Here is a 12145-nt window from a genome sequence, read left to right as displayed (position 1 = left end):
GGGGGGGGGGGGGGGGGCAGGGGGAGCTGGCAAGGAGCTCAGAAGTCACCATAGTGGTACAGAATGCAGTCAAGATGCAAATCTGAGCTCAAGGGAAAGTTCTAGAAAGAATATGGACACACCAGCAGAGCAAGCAGCCCCAGAGTTTTCAAGGCTCTAACAAGTGCCAGAGGTCATCATTTTAGAGAGTAAAAAGAAGCTAACACTGAAAAGATGAAAGTTTCGGGGTACAATGGTGCACACTTATAATCCCAGCAACTTGGGAGGCTGAGGCAGGAGGATCACAAGTTCAAAGCCAGCCTCAGCAATTTATCAAGACTCTGCCTCAAAATAAAAAGTGAAAAGGGATGGAAATGTAGCTCAGTGGTTCAGCGCCCCTGGGTTCAATTCCCAGCATTAGAGGGAGAAACTTACTCCCTTCTGAGGCCTTCTGTTTATCTTTTACAGAAAGGCTGAGCTTGGCCTCCCTTTGCAACAGAAGGGGCAGGATTCTTGTTCAGAGCTTTTCTAAGAGCCTCTAAATAAGAAACACTTCTGTTTTAATTTTTCTTATCTGCATGCAAGAGGTGTTTTTTTTTTTTTTTTTTTGGGGGGGGGGGGCTTTTTGTTTGTTTATTTCCCAATCCTTGGGATTGAACCCAGGGTCTCAAGCATGTTAGGTGAGTGCCATACGCCTGAGCTACTTCCCAGGCCAGATTTATTTTTTAAGTTAAAAAAAAAAAAAAAAGTCAATTCAACCAAAAATATTAATAGTATTGTAGTGCAAAGACAAGATTTAAAATAAAGAAATTTTGGGGAAACAACTAATAATTTAAAAAAGGGTAAGAGGAATGGTTAAAAGTAGAAAATGACAGGGCATATTCACATAAGGAAATCAAGAAAAGGTCTGGTGAATTTGGACATGATTGGGTCACTGGGTTATCTAGTAAAAGAAGATTCAATGGAGCAATGGAGACAAAATCCAGACTGTAGTGGTTTATGAAGTCAGCAGAAGATGAGCACCCTATAAGGGAGTGGACTATTCCTTTAATTAAGGAGGTTGGTTATGGGAGAGAAGTAGATGGAATGATAAAGTAATAAGAGATCTATTGGCAAGTGGGGAAAGAAAAATGAGGGCAAGAAAAATGAGAAAATGTAATGACTGAAAGAGATATAGAGACGACCTAACCAGAAAGCTGTGCAGCAGCAGAAGGTCCAGGGTGTAAACGAACAGAAAGAAGGATGCCTATTTCTCTGATTCTGGCAAAAGAATAACTCCTGATGTACCTATCTGTAGATACAGAAAGAAGCTGAAGTGGACCACAGAAAAAATATCCCATCAGATAGGACATCTGGGCACTTCCTGGGTCAGGGGACAAAGTTGGGATGGGGGATGGAGAAGAACAGAATTCTGGAACAAACGTCTATTTAAAAACACAAGAGGGCTAATGCAGAATGAATACTAAGGGTACCTGCTGTTGGCTCCCCAAAACCAAGAACTGCCAACACTTCCTAACACTGTATAATTTCCTTCTCTAGCAATGAGTAGTTCCTTGGGGAAACTTTCACTATGGGGGATTTTCAAAGTAGAAGTGGTAGAACAAAAGGTTCCTGAAGTTGATGTTGAGAAAAGCAGGTAATACAACAGGTTATGAATCATACTTGGAAGGTTTATTTACAAAAAAAAAAAAAAAAAAAAGCCAGAAAGGGATTGGACTGGAAATGGGATAGAGAGGTGGAAAATGCACCTAGCATCTGGTCATGGTAGGAAACCAGAAGGTTTTCATCAGAAAGTTAAAGCCAGGCCTGGTGGCACACAACTAATATCAGAGACTCAGGAAGCTTCAACAGGAGGATCGATTGAGCTCAGCCTCAACAACTTAGCAAAAACCCGTTTCAAAATAAAGAAATAAAAAGGACTGGGGAGGTACCTTAGTGGTAAAGCACCCCTGGATTAACCGCCCCCCCCCAAAAAAAAGAAAGCTAACGAAGAGTTTCAGAAGTGAAATAAATCATTAGTTCAACAAATAATTGAGAGTCAATTACACCAAAAAATGTGCTAGGCAAACTAATTCCTTTCCCTACAGAGTTTAGTCTCTTGGGAAAGATCTTAAAAAGTATGTCTATATAGAGACAGGGATATACAAATGCAATCATGGTAACTACCATAAGAAGAGAATACAGAGCTCTTTAGGAAAAAAAAATAAGAGAAACCTGACATTGTGGAGGTAGGAGTAAGGTCAATGAGGCCTATCTGATAAAGCCAGTATCTGAAGGATGAACAGGATTTACTCAGACCAAAAGTAGAGTGAACATCTTGCAAAGAGACAACATGTGTAGCTGCTAATGCCAGGAAGAGCTGGTAAATTTGGGAAAATGAAAGAAGACTAAAACAATGATTTTTTTTTTTTTTTTTTTTTTGNCACAGACTGGTTTACATTACAATGCTCTATTTTGGGCTGGTTTTCATATAGCCTGTTTTGTTTGATAGGAATTGAACTCAGGGGCACTCAACCACTGGGCTACATCCCCAGCCCTATTTTTATATTTTTTATTTAGAGACAGAGTCTCAGTGGGTTGCTTTAGCACCTCGCCACCTGGGCTGAGGCTGGCTTTGAACTCGCCATCCTTCTGCCTAAACCTTTCCAGCTTCTGGGATAACAGGCGTATGCCACGGCAACATTGAGGATTTTTTTATCTCCAATTTTGAGTTAAACAGAAATTATCAGAACTCCATTCATCCATTTCCTAACACACTGCAAGCCTTAATTATCTGGGAAAACATTACCTTCAGTGTCCTCTCCCTTGAGCACTAGGGGATTCTGTGGCCAGGGGTGAGCTGAATCCTGGTGTGGAGGGTTGTTTGTACATACGCACAACTCTGTGAAGAGGCGGGCAAGAAGAGTCAGGTCACACAAGGTCTGGGAAAGCTGAGTTTGGAGTTTACTCCAAGTGCAATGGAATGGCTTCGAAGAGTTGTAAGCAGTGATGACACTGTGACCCGATTTAAAAACCAGTTAGGCTACTGAAGGGATAATAGATTGGAGAAAGTGCAATGAGAAGAAACTGGGAGATGTTCAGAAGGGAAAATGACGACAGCTTGGAACAGGGTGACAGCTGTGAAGATGGTCGCTGTGAAGAAAACCAGGTTACGGCATATACAAGCGGACTGCTCAATCCTACTTCCCCTACTCCAACTTGAGTACAGCAACGCAGAAGACTCCAGACCTGCACCACACCCTCTCGAACAACTCTAGTATTTTAATAGAGAACAAACAGGGCGCGGGGCCTCAAAAGATTCGGTGAAGTAGATGCACGGTCGCTAGCCCGCCCCGCCGGGAGCCAAGACCCGCGACAGGACGCTAGCTACCAGCTCCACGCCCCAGAACAGGGCAACCCCAGAAGAGCGCGCGCCGCTGCGTCACTTCCGGTCGCAGGCTAGCCTACCAGAAAGCGCGCGCCCGGGCAGAGGACCGGTTCGCGGCCGCCCGTACCTTTAGGCTCCATCGCCGCGGCCAGAAGCCAAAGGCGCGGGACGTGGCCGCTGGAAAAGCCCGAGCCGGCACCAGTCACCCGCCACCCGACAGTAAACCTGGTCGCCACTCACCCCAGTGCCACGTAACTGCAACACACGTAAAGCGAAAAGCCGCTGCCACCACGGAACACAGTCCAATCGGCTGTAACGCATGCGCCCTCCGCCCGCCGTAAATCCCGCCCCCAACATCGCGGCGTGGGTGACGGCGCACGCGCTGGCCTGCCAACCTGCTTTGGAAGCACCGATTAGGCCACGTGGTCTGAAGGAAGCGGACTGTCTGGTCTTACTACCTCGGGGCAGGGTGGTGTTACTATCACCTGGGCCACTGGCTAATTGGGTGGCTAGAGAACAGTGTATCACCCCTGGTTTAAAAAAAAAAAACAACTCATTAGTAAAGCGGTTATAAGAATTAAAAGTTGTTTCTAAGGGAGAGAGGGATATGCAATTGGCCATTTAAATGTAAATATAGCTACTTAACCGTGAACCCTAAAGAGAAAGTAAGCTGGTGGAAGCAAGCCAGCTCCAATTGAGTGCCTCCCTGGTAAATCGCCTTGACCAATGGAATTGTTACCTCTCTTATTCTCTGGCACCTCCGACCTCCTGAAGAATTGGGAAAGGTCTTATCTCTGTTCTTCCCTATGCCTTAAGGCAATGAGCAGTGCAGGCAACCCATATGAACCTGCATAAATTTCTTATTACTTTCAGTCAATCATTATGTATCTGTCCTTAGATCTTAGTGGTAGGGAAGATTTTAAACCAGATAATAATTTTAGCTTGGAGCATTCGAGGAAAAAGTTGACCATGGAATGCTGGAGGACCGCAAGTTCTAGGCCAGCCTGAGAAATTTAGCCTGATCTTCTCTCAAAATATAAAGAGGATGGGGATGTAGGGTAATCTCCAGGCCACAAAAAGAAAGAAAGAAGATATGCGCTCATAGGCTAGTTCAGAACAAAAGAAGGAAGCTGAACTTCCCCCAAGGAAAGAAATGGTGGGAATATCAAACTGGAACTTTTCAACTCAGGAATGCCAGCACTGGAAGAGGACACAGCAGCAAAAGTCCTCTAGGAGCAGAAGTATCTATCAAACAGATATTTGAAGCCTGATTAAGAGAGTGTATCTTTCTCATTTTGAAGCCTAAAATTAGACAATGGGAAAATGAGTTGGGAAGGAGACTTAATAATGCTCTGTAACACCATCATATTACTTCTGTTAATGATAGATATCCACTCTGGTCATCCCACATGAAACTGTAATGTATTTTAAAAAGGAAAATTCTAGTGGTCTCTTAAGTAAAATGTTGAGTGGGGCTGTGTACATTGCTCAGTGGTAGAGGCAGTGATTACCATGCAAGAGGCCTCAGATTCAATCCGCAGCACCGCCACCCGAAAATAGGTATAGTTGGTAGATATTAATTTTAGTGCTTGAAAGTGAAAGCAGAGTTCTTACCCAGCAGTTCCCAAGAATTTTGAGAATGAGATTACCCACATAACACGGACTATTTTTAGAGACCTATGCATTAATCAGAAGAAACAAATTGTATCCACAAATGGGGCAGTTGACCATTAATAACTTTTATAAAAATGTGGGCATGGTTTAGGAAAACTGTATGGCACAGTAAATAACCCTGGGGCTAGTAAGGACCAGGAGCTCTGCCCATTTGTTATGGACTAAATTGTGTCTCCCTGAATTCATATGTTAAAATCCAAACCCCCAGTACCTTAGAATGTGACTGTTTGGGGATATAGGGTTATTAAAGAAATTAAGTTAAATGAGGTCATTAGGGTAGGTCCTAATCTATTGTGACTGCTGCCATTATAAGAAATTTAAACGCAGAGGCATGCATTAATGAAAGAGCATTTAAGAATACAAAGAGAAGATAGTTATCGACAAGCCAAAGTTAGTGGTCTCAGGAAAAAAAAAAAAAAAAAACTCTGCCAACATATTAATCTCAGACTTGCAGCCTGCAGAATTAGGAGAAAGTAAATTTCTCTTGTTTAAACCAGCCAGGCTTTAATATTTTGTTAGAGCAGCCCTAGCAAATAGGCCTGGAGGAAAAGTGGGAGGACCCAGACAGAAGTGAATAGCAGAATGGAGAAGACCTCTTGAAATAAATACAGAATGACCTCAATTTCCACTATTATTTCCAATGCTGTTGTCTCCCATTGTCAAAGCCAACTGAAAGCTGGAGGGCTAAGGAGCCTGCTGATGCCTGACTTTAGAGATCAGCCTCCAGGGCACAGAGTAGGGTGGAGAAAAATGAAAAGTGAAGCTGGAGTAGCAAACAGGAACTATGCATCATTCCTCACATAGTTGTAGTTATTCTTTTGTATCCTCTTACTTTAGAAGAAGCAGAATAATATTCACTATTAATTCAATAAAGCTTTTTAAATGGATTAGTATTTAGTTAATTAAAAGATCAACATACTTTGTCTAAGCCAAGTTTCTCCTGCCCTCCCTCCTCTGATAATAGTAATAAGGTCCAATGAGCTGTGATAAGTCAGATTTGATCATTTCTGTGCTCACCTGAATATTAAGGACAACTCTTTATTCATACCTTCCCAGTCTCTTGATCATTCCTGATCAGGCCTCCTTTGCTGCTATCTGCTGTTTGTTCTCACATCTTGAGAACGATGTCAGCCTCCAATGCCCACCACTGAGTGGAAGCATCATTGTGTGGGTGCCACAAAAGCTCTGTCAAAACCACTCCCTGTTGGCACTCTTTGAGGTCTTAATTGAACCTGTATCCAGGCTGACGGGGAATAGACTCCAGACTCTGTCAGTATCACCTGAGCCTCACAGTAGCCCCACATCCACTTCCAGCAGCATACATAAGGATATCTTGTCCCCAAGGAGAGCACTGCACGTGCAGACACCCACCGTCTCATTGCATTCTTCAACCTAGTTTCTGCCCTAGGCATGTGCACATTCTCTCTCTCTCTCTCTCTCTCTCTCTCTCTCTTTCTCTCTCACACACACACACACACACACACACACACCACGGTTTATTCCAGCTTCAGCACTCCCCCCAGTAACATGCCAGTGGAGCCATGGAGGCTGAGCCCACAATTTCATGAGACATGTCTGACTTTCATTTTGAGCCTCAGGTAGGGAATTCTTATATGGTTTGGAAGTTAGCAGCACTTACCTATGTGGATCATCATTTATTCCATTTTTAGACTTTATTAACTGGTTGTATAGGCAGGTGTCTTATTTCCTTGCAAAGAACTGGCTAGATGGTTGAGGGAACTGCAGCGCCCTTGGGAATCCATGAGATGGCTAAAAAGAGCTCATGACTCAGAACCAGATGCCCAGGGTTAAAGGTGGGAAGGAAACAGTATGCCAAGGACCAAAATGGGATAAGCCAGATAAAAAAATGTCCAAAAATGTGCAGTTGGTCCACAACTCTTTAATAAGACACCAGAAACTTTTAGAGAGAAATATTCAAAGAATTCTTTCAGTTAACAGCAGCTTCCAGATGCTAAATTCTCTCTTTTGCTAAATCTGTCAAAAACCACAACATTGGAGAACATATTTTCTCCTGACTACAGTCATCATGAAAGAGATAAGAACTTAAGACCAAACTGCAAATAGCTCAAGCTGAAGCCTACCAATAGGATATATGAATATGGAAATTCTGCTGTCAGCCTCACCAACTCTGAAACAATATAGATAAGATATAATAGGAACATGCCTCAACATTGTAAAAGCTATTTATGCTAAGCCCAAGGCCAACATCATTCTAAATGGAGAAAAATTGAAAGCATTCCTTTAAAAACTATAACAAGACAAGGATACCTTCTTTCACCACTCCTATTTAACATAGTTCTTGAAACTCTAGCCAGAGTTTCAACTATCACTATTTGCCAACGACATGATTCTATACATAGAGGATCCAAAAAATGCCACCATAAAACTTCTAGAACTAATAAATGAATTCAGCAAAGTAGCAGGATATAAAATCAATATCCATAAATTAAAGGCATTTCTATACATTAGTCTTTCAAATCCTTGAAAGAGAAACTAGGAAAACTACCCCATTTATAATAGCCTCGAAAAATACTTTGGAATCAACAAAAGAGGTGAAAGACCTCTATGATGAAAACCACAGAACACTAAAAAAAGAAATTAAAGAAGACCTTAGAAGATGGAAAGATTTCCCTTGTTCTTGAATAGGAAGAATTAATATTGTCACAATGACCAAACTACCAAAAGCACTATACAGATTCAATGCAATTCAATCTAAATCCCAATGACATTCCTCATAGAAGCAAAAAAAGCAATCATGAAATTCATCTGGAAAAAAATAAAAAACTCAGAATAGCCAAATTAATTCTTAGCAAGAAGAGTGAAGCAGGAGGCATCACTAAACCAGACCTTAAACTATACTACAGAGCAATAATAACAAAAACAGCATGGTATTGGCACCAAAATAGACTTGTAGATCAGTGGTACATAATAGAGGACATAGAGACAAACCCACATAAATACAGTTATCTCAATACCAGACAAAGGCACCAAAAACATATATCAGAGAAAAGATAGCCTCTCCAAATAGAAAACTGGAAATCTAAATATAGCAAAATGAAATTAAGCTCCTATCTCTCACCATGCACAAAACTCAACTCAAAAGTGGATCAAGATCTCGGACAGTGCCGACGTATTTGTTTGTAAATATATATGTTCTGTAATGTGCCCATGTAAATAAATAAGTTTAAATATAATTTCCAAATGAACAACAAAAAAAAAGTAGATCAAGGACTTAGGAATTAGTTCAGAGACCCTGTGCCTAACAGAAAAAAAAGTAGGCCCAAATCTCATCATATCGGATTAGGCCCTGCCTTCCTTAACAGGATTCCTATAAGTGCAAGGAATAAAATCAAGAATCAATAAATGGGATGGATTCAAACTGAAAAGCTTCTTCTCAGCAAAAGAAACAATCAGTGAGTTGAAGAGACAGCCTACAGAATGGGAGCAAATTTTTACCACATGCACATCAGAGAGAGCACTAATCTCTAGGATATGTAAAGAACTCAAAAAACTTAACACCAAAAAAAAAATAACCTTATCAATAAATGGGCCAAAGATATAAACAGACACTTCTCAGAAGATGATATCCACTTGATCAATATATATATGAAAAAAAATGTTCAATATCTCTAGCAATTAGAGAAATACAAATTAAAGCCACTCAAAGATTTCATCTTACTCCAGTCAAATTGGCAGCTATTAAGAATACAAACAACAATAAGTGTTGGCAAAGATGTGGGGGGAAAGGCACACTCATACATTGTTGGTGGGACTGCAAATTGGTGCAACCAGTCTGAAAAGCAGTATGGAGATTCCTTGGAGAACTTGGAATGGGACCACCATATGACGCAACTATACCAATCCTTGGTTTATACCCAAAGGACTTAAAAACAGCATACTACAGTGACACAGCCACATCAATATTTATAGCAGCACAATTCACAGTAGCTTAATTGTGAAACCAACCTAGATGCCCTTCAATAGATGAATGGATAAGGAAACTGTGGTATAAATACACAATGGAATATTACTCAGCATTAAAAGAGAATAAAATTATAGTTGTCAACAATGAACCAAAATGCATTCTGCTGTCATATATACCTAATTAAAATAAATAAATAAATAAATAGATAGATAGATAGATAGATAGATAATAAAATCATGGCATTTACAGGTAAATGGATGGAGTTGGAGAATATCATGCCAAGTGAAGTAAACCAATCCCAAAAACCAAAGGCTGAATGTTTTCTCTGATATATGGATATTGATCCATAATGGGGGTGAGGGGGGGAGCATGGGAGGAATGGAGGAACTTTGAATAGGGCAAAGGGGTGGGAGGGGAAGGGAGGGGGCATGGGGGTAGGAAAGATGGTGGAATGAGATGGACATCATTACCCTAAGTACATGTATGAAGACACGAATGGTGTGATTCTACTTTATGTACAACCAGAGAAATGAAAAATGGTGCTCTATATGTGTACTATGAATTGTAATGCATTCTGCTGTCATGTATAACAAATTAGAATAAAAAAATAATTTTTAAAAAGATACAAGAAGTGGTGGGATTTTTAGTGTCAAGTTTGTGATATGCACTTATGCACTTAGAAACCTGTATGTCAACAAAATCATCTATTTTTTCTTACCTATATCCAATCAGTCCCCCAAGTTGCAACAGTTATGCCTCCTCTGTAGCTTACACACCTATCCCACCTTCTCCATCTCCTCTGGTTGCCTTAGCTACTGCAGCCAGCCTTCTACCCCAAGTCTTGTTGCATCTCTTTTATTTGCATGCAGTTGCCAGCCCTCCACAGGTATATCCCTTCTCTACCTCAAATCCAATCCCTGAAGGATAAAACTCAAGTAATTTAACATTTCATTCAAGCCCCTTTTTTCTCTGAGCCATCTATTTTTCTGCATCATTTCTTTCCCTCACTTCTGGGGTTTCTATGCTCAAAATTTAGGGAACTACTCACTACTGTGTCTTTTAGGATATGCTGCAGTCAGCTCCTAGTGTTACCAAGCCTAATGTTCCCTGCATATGTTTTCTTAATTGTTTTAGCTCAGGATGCCATAACAAAACTTCATAGATTGGCTGGCTTAATCAACAGACATTTATTTCTCACATTGCCAGAGCCCAAGAAGCCAAATGTGTAGGCAAATTTGGTTCCTGGTGAAAGCTTTCTTCCTGGCTTGCAAGTAGCTACCTTCTAATGTGCCCTTTCATGGCATAGAGAAAAAAAGCTCTTGGGTCTCTTCTTCCTCGTCTTAAAAAGTATCTGCCCTGTTGGATTAGGATCCTACCCTGATGATCCCAACTACTGATGATCCATACTACTTTCTAACAGCCCTGTCTACAAATACATACGAAATTTGGGGCACACAATTCCATCCATAGTAGCACTTTGCCTTTTGTAACCTCACATTGGTAGGTTGAAATTGGCTATTATGAGAATATTCACATCATAGAAATGGACAGGCTCTACAAACCATCACTTTGGACCAGTTGTAATGTTTACCCCCACTTGTTACTCTCCCATTTCTGGACTTTGCATGCAGATCCCTCTGCTTGGAATTCTCCCACCATTCCAGAGTCAGCCCAAAGTTTCTCTTTTCTGAAGCTTTTCCTGACCCTTTAAACAGAATTAGGCCCTTACGTCTCCCCCATACCCATAAATCATCTCCATTATTACATTTATTGCTTTGGACTTTAATATATTTTATTTATCACTTAAAGACTTTACTCTGGGGGGGCTGGGGCTGGGGCTCAGCGGTAGAGCACTCCCCTAGCACGAGCGAGGCCCTGGGTTCAATCCTCAGCGCCACATAAAAATAAATAAATAAAGGTATTGTGTCCAACTACAACTAAGAAATAGATATTAAAAAAAAGACTTTACTCTGGGCTGTGCATTTTCTTGAGTGCTTTACAAGTTTTAACTCATTTAAATTATCCAAAATTATTCTTGTGCCTTTATATGTCTAGTGTCCTGTGTAAGAAACTCCTTCCATCCCCTATAGAGTAGAAGGGCTAAGTTGACTTTCACTTTTTAAATCTTCAGGGTAATGAAAATGCACTAATTTGCTTTATTTCCCCCATATATATGACAAAAAGGTAGTAAAAAATAGTAGAATATATTAGGAGTGCAATAAAAACTGTAAAAATAATTAAAAAGAGAGGAAAAGTATCCCATTTAGAATTATGTTGGCAACCATAAGAAAAACCAATGTTCAATAAATGAGCAAATAAAATCAATTAAAAAAACAAAAAAAAAATGAGCAAATAATTTTAAAAGCATATAAAAACCATATGATTACATCGAAAAATGTGGACTAGTGTTGTAGCTCAGAGGTAGAGCACTTGCTTCACAAGTATTAGGCACTGGGTTTGATCCTCAGCACTACATAAAAATAAATGAATAAATAAAGATATTGTGTCCATCTACAACTAAAAAAAATATTTTTTAAAAAAGAAAAATATATCTATACATGTGTTGTGTGTGTGCATTTGGTTGAGGTTGGATGGGGTGATGAACAGTCACCTTAGTTCTTTGTCACTCTTCTATCATTGGTGTTACATTCCTTTCTTGCTCCTCATCTTATTGTTTCATATTCTTAGTCTGTTTTGTGTTATGACAACAAATACCCGATGTAGAATAACTTATAAAGAAAAGAGGTTTATTTAGCTCACAGTTTAGAAGGTAAAATTTCAACATTCAGTGACCACACCTGATGGCCTCCAGTGAGGCTATGTGGCTCCCATCCCTCAAGACCACAAGACTCCTGTAAGATGGAATTCTGAGGGTGGTACACTTATGACTTAACTACCTCCACTAGGCCACACCTCCTGATATAGCAACATTGAGAAATTTAACCTCAACATGAGTTTTGGTGGGTATGAGCCGCATCCAAATCACAGCACATAATATTGTTCAAGTTTTTGTTTTCCCTGATTTTTTTCTCAAACTACTCCCTGATTAATTTGGGGGATTGATTTTTTTCCCCAATCTTTTAGGGTCTTTTAAGTAATCTCCAGTAAACACCTTAATTTCCAAAGCTGATCCAAAAATAACAGAACAGATACAAACAAGCAGAGTTCTATTCAAACTT

The 12145-nt window shown here is 40.3% G+C and overlaps 1 protein-coding gene across 2 annotated transcripts in view; it reads right to left on the bottom strand.

The window, feature by feature from the left end:
* Ercc6 (ERCC excision repair 6, chromatin remodeling factor) overlaps window positions 1-3713 on the bottom strand; it is an 82592-nt gene extending 78879 nt beyond the window's left edge. Inside the window, exon 1 of one of the 2 annotated variants that reach the window (XM_048807480.1) lies at window positions 3587-3713. The gene's annotated coding sequence lies outside the window, so the exon portion shown is untranslated. The remainder of the gene's footprint in view (window positions 1-3586) is intronic. The other variant, XM_015498904.2, reaches the window with a different exon arrangement.
* Window positions 3714-12145: the final 8432 nt, after the last annotated feature.

This window comes from Marmota marmota, unplaced genomic scaffold (assembly GCF_001458135.2).
Source record: "Marmota marmota marmota unplaced genomic scaffold, marMar, whole genome shotgun sequence".
Classification (NCBI taxonomy): Eukaryota; Metazoa; Chordata; class Mammalia; order Rodentia; family Sciuridae; genus Marmota; species Marmota marmota.
This window is presented reverse-complemented; position numbering and strand designations above follow the sequence as displayed.